This window comes from Salvelinus sp. IW2-2015, linkage group LG16 (assembly GCF_002910315.2).
Source record: "Salvelinus sp. IW2-2015 linkage group LG16, ASM291031v2, whole genome shotgun sequence".
Classification (NCBI taxonomy): domain Eukaryota; kingdom Metazoa; phylum Chordata; class Actinopteri; order Salmoniformes; family Salmonidae; genus Salvelinus; species Salvelinus sp. IW2-2015.
Window position 1 is genome coordinate 4,989,274 of NC_036856.1, and position 8,699 is coordinate 4,997,972.

An 8,699-nucleotide genomic window follows, 5' to 3' on the forward strand; every position below is an offset into this window, starting at 1 on the left:
GGAACTAAAAAGGGTTCTCCCTGGAACCAATGAGGGTTCTCCTATGGCAGGGTTCCCCAACTCGAATTTGGACCTCGGGTGGTTTTATTTATTCTGAGCAAAAAATAAATCAAATGTAAGCAAGCTTTGAAATTATTATGTTTTAGTCAAATGTTATCAGTTTGGGTTTCTTGCGGTCAATTTGCAGTCGACAAGTTATTTGTAATTATGTTCTGGCCCTCGACCATCCGTTCAAGAAGAAAACGGCCCTAGTTGATGATCCCTGTCCTATGAGGACAGCTGAAGAACCCTTTTGGAACACATAAAGGTGGTCTGTGTCACCCGTCGTTGCTTGTCCCTTGTTTTGTCTCTCCTTTTCTAACCCAGAAGCCTTTAGAAGTGGCATTTTCCCTCCTTTTTTTCCCACCCGCAGTCGGTCAACGAGTTGTTGAGGATGTGGAGGGACGGCGAGAAAAGGGACATTGTAACATGCCATCCTTCAGTCCGAATGTTGGCATGTCATGTTGCCTTTCAGCGTGACTGTGATGACTCTGTCACTGTTTCTACACAGACTCATTGTAGGACCTGTCCTACAGCACTTACATGGGATTCTAATGCTGATTGAGGGGGAGGGATCCATCCAAGGCCGTAACAACAAACACAGAGGCTGAGCGAAAACAACTTCTCATTAACGGACGTCTAATCAAACGACAAAGGACAAGTGTTGGTGTTCTAGAATGATCCATACAAAAAAAAGTTGAAAATGTTACCTCACACAGGCATTACACACACGCGTACGCACGCGCGTACACACGCACGTACGCACACGCGCATTGTTTAATACAACCCAAAAGACTTGAGGTCTTAAATAAGTGGGCCTGCATGTCGTTCTATTGTCTTGTGTTCTCATGCATCAGGGCCGGTATTCACAAAATGTCCCAGAGAAGGAGTGCTGATCTAGTTTCAGAACCCCGCTTTTATTCCTTTTGATCTCAAGGGCAAAACTGATCCTAGATCAGCACTCCTACTTGTTTCATGAATACGGGCCATGACCTAGATAATCGGACAAACAGTACAGTACAGTCCCCAGATCAGTCGGTCAGTGTGTCTGGTCATGTTTCCATGTGTAGGATCATATGACAGGATGTTGTCGTGCTATAGTTCCCTAGTATTCCCTCCTGGTTTCTCAGCACTGCAGCCGACTGTCACTCTGTTTTGTCTGGTTKCGTGTCGCGAGTCTTTGGGCCACAGCAACATACGAGCCTCTCCCCCGAGAGATAAAACTCCCGGGGTGTGTCCCAAATGCCCCATAGGTCCAAAGTAGTGCACCATATAGGGAATAGGGTGCCATTTGGGACACACCCCGGGAGTTTTAGGCCTAGACAGGCAGGTGTGAGAGCCTGGATATCTGCTCCGACCTCCCGGGTCAGAGTAAGAAACTACTGAAACCCTGGGGGAACAGTGAAACCAAAACGCTCACCACAGCAACACCGAGCGTGATCTATGAGCTTCCCTCACGCGACTGTTTTTAGTGTGTGTGTGTGTGTGTGTGTGCGCCCGTTTAACTGCTCCTTTGTGGCGGCCGAGGCCCTTAAAGATGGGAACAGAGGACCCGCTTCTTTTCAACACGTCAACATTCCGGATGTCCTCCGGGCGTCTGCTGTACAATCGCAGAGCTGTGATGGAGTTGCCGCTGCTGTGTTTGATTGTAAAATAACATATTTGCGACCCCTGTCACCAAATGAGGAGGACGATGACGAGGGTGACGGTGAAGCCGTAATAACAACGCTACCACACGCTCAAGGAGTATGCGAGGAGGACAGATGATTGAGTTTGCTACTCTCTTTTACTTGATAGCTGTAAGTGATTGGATGAAACCCTTTCCTTGACTGTCGACGAAATGCTGAGTTAACCGTTCAGAGGCTGAGTATGTTAACTGACCCGTCAGTGGGTTCATGGAATAGCTCTCATTGCAATGCATATTCTTCATTCAGCTGTGTGTGTGTTGGTGTGAGGCTTTGATCCTGCGTGTGGTTTTTCTGTGTGTGTGTGTGGTGGTGTGTGTGTGTGTGTGTGTGTGTGTGTGTGTGTGTGTGTGTGTGTGTGTGTGGTGTGTGTGTGTGTGTGTGTGTGGTGTGTGTGTGTGTGTGTGTGTGTGACACGGGCATGTTGTCCTGTGGGCTCTGTTCCTGGTATGGCAGTCGAGGACAGGTCGCATGTGGCTCGGACAGAGAAAGCCCTTATCAACAGAGGCTAGAAACCCAAATCCACATCACTCTAGGCACTGTAGGACATATCCACCGAGTGAATGCCCGTACAGTATGTCAGTAAACACTGTCCCAAATTCAGTCCCAAGTTGAGCGTCGTTCGGGGGTGCTTACATTATACCTCAATCCCCCAAAATCACATAGAGACAATGTTCTCCCAAAGCAGAGGCTTCTTTTATTTTTTATTTTATTTTTTTGTTGGTTCCCCTGAACGTCGGTGTGTCACGACAGAGACACATTGTATCATGCCAGAGCGCCGAACTGCTCCGAGCCGCCTGCTCTGAAACAGAGAGACATGAAATGGAATTATCCCACCTTCCTCTCACGCCGCGCACACTAACCAGTCTAAGCCCGGCACGGCTGCTGTGGACCGCGGGCTAATCCTCTTTCCCCCTGCAGCCAGTGGCAGGAGATGGTGCTGAGCCGGAGCAGAGCTGGCCACCAAGATAGGGCGGCGCTGTGACGAGCCGCTAAAACCAACGTGCATGCAATCTCCCCCCGTGTGTGTGAGTGTGAAGGAGACTGTGAGCGTGTGTGTGTCTGTGTCTGTTTGTGAGAGCGTTCGAGCGTGTGTGCGTGACAGAGGGAGAGAAAATGTGTGTGTCTGTGTCTGTTTGTGAGAGAGTCTGAGCGTGTGTGTGTGTGACAGAGACAGATAAAATGTGTCTGTGTCTTTGTGTGTGTGTGTGTGTGTTCTTGTCCATGTGTGTGGGTGTGAGACAATTTGAATGCTTGTGTGTATGTTGGTGTGTGTGTGTGTGTTCCATTCCATTCCATCTCACAAAGAGTCTCTCCTACCTAACTTTACCTTTCTGTGAGCGTATTCTGTCCTACTCCCACCGGTCGCTGTCATCTTAGCCTCCGTTTCATCTTAAATGTGACGAATGTGGACTAGGGGCGGTGGTTATTGTTGTTGGGACAACACAGCAAACTTGTCATGTCTGTCACGTCTTTTAAAACCCAGTTGACTTGAATGTGATTAACCAAGGAGCTCAAAAGTAAACACCTAGACTGGGGGTGTGTAGTAGGCTTTAGATGGACTTGGTTGTGTGTGGTCTGATGCAGTCATGTTGTAACAGTAAAGGGCCCTGCTCAGGGCTGTTGCGGTGACCGTATTACCACCACACTGGCAGTCATGAGTCATGACCGCAGTAAAATCCAATGTGACTGTTGAATCACGGTAATCTCCTCTTATGATCTCTGGACGTACATTGGGAGTACCCAACTCAGTAATAACCATCAGGTCACTAAACAGCCAGGTACTCTATTGTCCCTGATACTCTTTTGCCCCACTAACCACTCTGACATCAATGCAAAGGCAATCTAACAATCACATCAAACACTTATCATCAAAACAGTATCATGCTTTTAAAACTCACCTCACTGCYACAGGTTGAAACTGAGTGGAAAACATGGACGTTGTAGGAAAAACCGAACACAGCGAAATGGACAGCGCTTTCTAAGGTGATGATTCATTCAGGACACCCATGTGCACATTAGAGCCTACCCACATTGACCTATATATGAGCCCCTAATTTAAAAAAAATGAAAATAATGATTGTGCCATTTTACAATGCATAGCATACCGCATATTACACACAGCGGAAAATAKAAAWAAAAAACTGATTTCAGATGTCTTTGGTGCATAATTGGTCTAGCTCGTACTCCCACAATTAAACAAATTCTAGTAATCGCCTTTGAGTGTGGCCTGGATTATTATGCATATTGGATGGACTGCTTACATTTTGCTACGCTCCAAACTTTCTATCCATGAGTCTGGGAGAGAATGTATAGGCCTAGCCGATGCTGTTGGTTCGTTTTTTGTGAATTTTTTTGTATTTGATTTTGAATAACCTAGTAATTGTCTTTAAAAAAAAAATGTATTCATAATTAATAGGCTGACACATTATCTTTAGCTACACWTTACCTCGCCACCGTGCGTTTCCATCTCCTCCTCTCTCTCCTTCATTCCTTTCWCCAGCGCACAGAGAGAGGGGCTGTCAACAGACCTGCCTAAAATAAATCATGGATTTATTATGATAGTGTACATTCAATTGATTTATTATACTTTTAAATGTAGATGTTCCAAAGGTGCGCCTCAGCGTCTTGGAGGCCTGGAGATGCTAAATATGTGTAGGAAAAACGTACGGTCAATTACCCGTGAGACTGGCGGTCTTTTGCATGACAATAACTGGCTGACAAAATGTKATGAAAGCCACAGCCCTAAACACGCTCACAGAAAGAAAAAGATAGAAGAAAGGGTCATTGACTTGTAACACATTTGGTGAAAGGTGAAAGGTGAAAGGTGAAAGGTGAAAGTATATCATAGGGGCACTCTCATATTGTATGTACAAAGAGAACTACATAAAAAGCGTAGAAAGAATCAAAAATTGAATCTACTGTAGTTATCGTACGTTCAAGTCCACATTGGTGTCTGACGTAGGTATCGGCCACCTTGAGATGTGACCAAACCCTTCTAGTGGCCTTTTGGCTCCCCACGGATCTGTCTGCACCTCAAAAAAGCAAACCAATGACCCCGAAGGAAGAACGGATGAAAACGGAGAGAAAAAAAGAATGGATGAGAGAAAATCTTTGTTGAACTTCTGCATACATTCCCAGAGTTCTGTGCGTTATCATATTTTGTTTTTGAGTGTATAGCTATTTCCACCTATGCTGCAGCCTTTAGCGAAGATCCACSACACTCTTCAGCCTGGGCTCGCTTCGTGTCAGCGAAGGAGATTGCATTGGGTGTTCTTCTCCGCCAAGTTGTTCCCCAATGGTCAGAGCACTTCTGCTCAGAATAGCCATTGTCCACTGAACTAACCTTCAAACGCAAGCCTTGCATTAGACAACTACTATCAACGTTATAAAGATGCGGTGAGCGTAGATGGGCAGGCTTGTCATTTTCTACGGTGTCCACTTTAGGACATCTACCCAATGTTTGAAATTATAACGAGTTCATATCATGGACTGCGTTAAACAAATCTTGAGGAGTGTGAAGGCCAGATGATTCAGTGATGATCATGTGTGGTTATGAATCTGTGTGTAACAAGCATATTCATGTCCCCCCCTGGCCGGTTAGCTCTTTGTGCTAGTGTAAATGGAGGCTAAACGCTAGCACGATTAGCATGTAGCCGCCTGTGGTGAGGGATTGAATTAGCCTACCAAATTTACACTCGATATGTAGTCTGGGATCGAAACCTCTTGTATTGAGGCTGGAGGGTAGAAACTACCCCCCCCCCCCACATGTGCTGTGCATAACTAGTGAGTGCTAGTTTCAGTTTGCCTCCTGTGAAAGCCGCCTGCTAGCCTCCCTCCACAGACGGTGTCAGAGTAATCGACAGTGACTGGAAATATGCGGCGTCATTGAGCCGCGGCCTGCGAGACTAATGGGGTTAGAGCCTTCCCCTTTGAGTCGCACCCCTCCTCAGAAGCCATCAGTGATATTCAATTTGTGTTAAAGCTCCCTTTGAGGTCCGAGCCCGATTTGATTAACATATTTGATGTGGGAGCGTTGGGGTGAAGCCTAGGAGTTTCCAGGGAGAGTATTAATAATAGTCAGAGTGTATTTACTTTGGCTGTGTGACGTGAGGGACAGTTTGGTCTGACAGTGCCCAATGAAAGGCATGGTGGTTGGATTCCGATGGGCAGAGAAGTGACTGTTGATGGTATGCAGATTTGTGTTTTGCCCCAGTCTCTTTGTAACGGTGTGGTTCCGTCGACTGAACGTGGCATGGATGAAACTAATCAAAAGTGATTAATGTATGGAATTCATTGTAATAAAATTGACTGGATTTGTCTGGATTCCGTCGCCATGCCTTCTTCTTACCGAGGAGTGACATAGTGTACGGTGAACATAGACAAAGGGGACAAAGGAGACAATTGGGCAAATGTTTTCCCACATTTTAGCTGTAAGGGGAAATGGACACACACAGAGACACAGACAAAGAGACAGACAGACATAGACACAGAGAGACCCAGATGCACAGACAGACGGACAAACGTACACACACACACACACACATACACACAGACAGACAGACCGTGAGAGTCCCCGACGTCTATAGCTACTGTAAAGGGATTCCTGCACTCCACACGCCTGAAGCATTGTCTGCAACAACCCGAGTGCAAACAAAGCAAGCGCCGTGACTACCTCCTCCACCTTCTGCACCTCAATGACACCAAGCAGTAAAAATGTAACCGTGCGGGTCCAGAAAGGATACTCCTCTCTCCTCCTATTTTATAGAAGTTCAGGGAAAATCTATGTGTTATGAGGACCTCCTTCCAGTGTGTCCTGTAAAAACCCCCCAAACCTCTTCAATAAATGTTTCCATGCCACAGTTTATTTCGATGGCCTCGCACAAAAGCAGAGCCCTGTAAATCGCAGCTTTTGTTAAAAGTCACCGAAGGCTTCCCTTATGTAGTTCCTCGAGTTTCTCTCAGTGGCCGCCGTTCTTGAGATAATGTGCAGCCTGAAACCGTAGGCCGTATAGAAATCGACAGAGTTACCGTTTGCCAGTCTTTTCCCCCTTTAACAAGGACAGAGGGGGAGAAAGACACATTACAGACTGGTGAAAGGATTGTATAGGAGCCCAAATCACTGAGAGCGGAGAAATTGGTTAAAAGCTTAAGTTTCTCCCCTTCCGTAACAAACGTAAAGAATGTAAAGGGTTGTGACTAAAGGTCTGGGCCATATTCACATAGGCACCGCAGTAAAGCAGTGCTGATCTAGGATCAGTTCCCCCCCGTCCACATAATTGTATTCATTATGATCTGAAAGGCAAAACAGATCCTAGATCAGCACTCCTACTCTGAGACGCTTTGAGAATACGAGCCCTGTGGCTGCGGGGGTGGGGGGGGGGTGGAACAGAACAGGTGGTAATCACACCGCAGCAGTCAGTCGCTCAGAGAGGTGAAATCATCCAGGGTATAGATTTCACAGATAGATAGATAGATAGATAGATAGATAGATTAGATAGATAGTATAGATAGATAGATAGATAGATAGATAGATAGATAGATAGATAGATAGATAGATATAAGATAAGATAGCAGACAGACACACAGACAGACAGACACAGACAGACACAGACAGACAGGACAGACAGACAGACAGACAGACAGACAGACAGACAGACAGACAGACAGACAGACAGACGACAGACAGACAGACAGACGACAGACAGACAGACAGACAGACAGACAGACAGACAGACAGACAGACAGACAGACAGACAGACAGACAGACAGACAGACAGACAGAACAGACAGACAGCACAGACAGACAGACAGACAGACAGACAGACAGACAGACAGACTAGATAAGATAGATAGATAGATAGATAGATAGATAGATAGATAGATAGATAGATAGATAGATAGATAGATAGATAGATAGATAGATAGATAGATAGATAGATAGACAGATAGACAGATAGATAGATAGGGTTGTTTTTTCTTTATGTCTCAGGATGTGTGAAAAGATTCCAGTCCTCTGGTCGTATAGCGAGTGGCCTTGATTCTGGCAACAGGAGGAGGGTGAGGAGGATAATGGTGGGTAAAGGAAAGCGTGAGTCGGCACCCACTAGCGAAGGACAGGTTTGGAGCGTGGGAGGTGTGGACCTTGTTCAGGCCCAAAGCCATGACCCCTGCTGGGGTCGACTGTAGCCAACTGTCTTAATCAAAGCAGGGCAGGAATAAGATGGAAAAGCATCTTTCTTGGTGCTGCAAGTCGGCTCATTGCTGATGTAGTCTGCTGGATAGGTTTAAGTTTATTTGAGCATCTTGGCGCATATGTAGAAACATACATAACGTGATGTCAGACAATATATTAAACACAAGTAAAAATATATGTCTGCCATAAAAGTGCAATATGCAGGAATCGATCCGCCATTTCCTGGTTGCAAAAATTCTAATAGTTCACCTAATTTCGGTTTATGTGGCAAAACAAACACCCAGAGTGTAGAGAATCATTGTACCATCTAAGCCACTGTGAAATATATTTTCAATAACCAAAAATTTGAAACCGCTGTACAAAACCGAAAGTAAAAGACGCAAAAAAACGTAACGTACGGGAAGCATAATAGCGCGCGTAGAACAGATCTACCGCTTCTTAGACTTGCTGTCGATGAAGATGACAGATCTATAACTCACATTTCTATGTGAATTCGCCCAAAAAGTTCCATATTGCATAAATATATGGGTGTAAAGGCTGTTTTAGTTTAGTTGTCTGTATACAACAAGGCTGTCCTAACATATTCTTCCATGCATCAGTCCTTTATTAATTTTTTGGGGGGGGGGGTTGATTATTTCAGGGGGAACTACCAGCAAAGAAAGAAGGAGGGATATAGTTCGTGGACATAAAATAAATGCATGAATTATTTCCTCTTTTTTTTCTCTCTCTTGCTTTCCTCCTTTTCTTTCTAGTTGTGGTTCTGTTCTACGGTGTGAGTT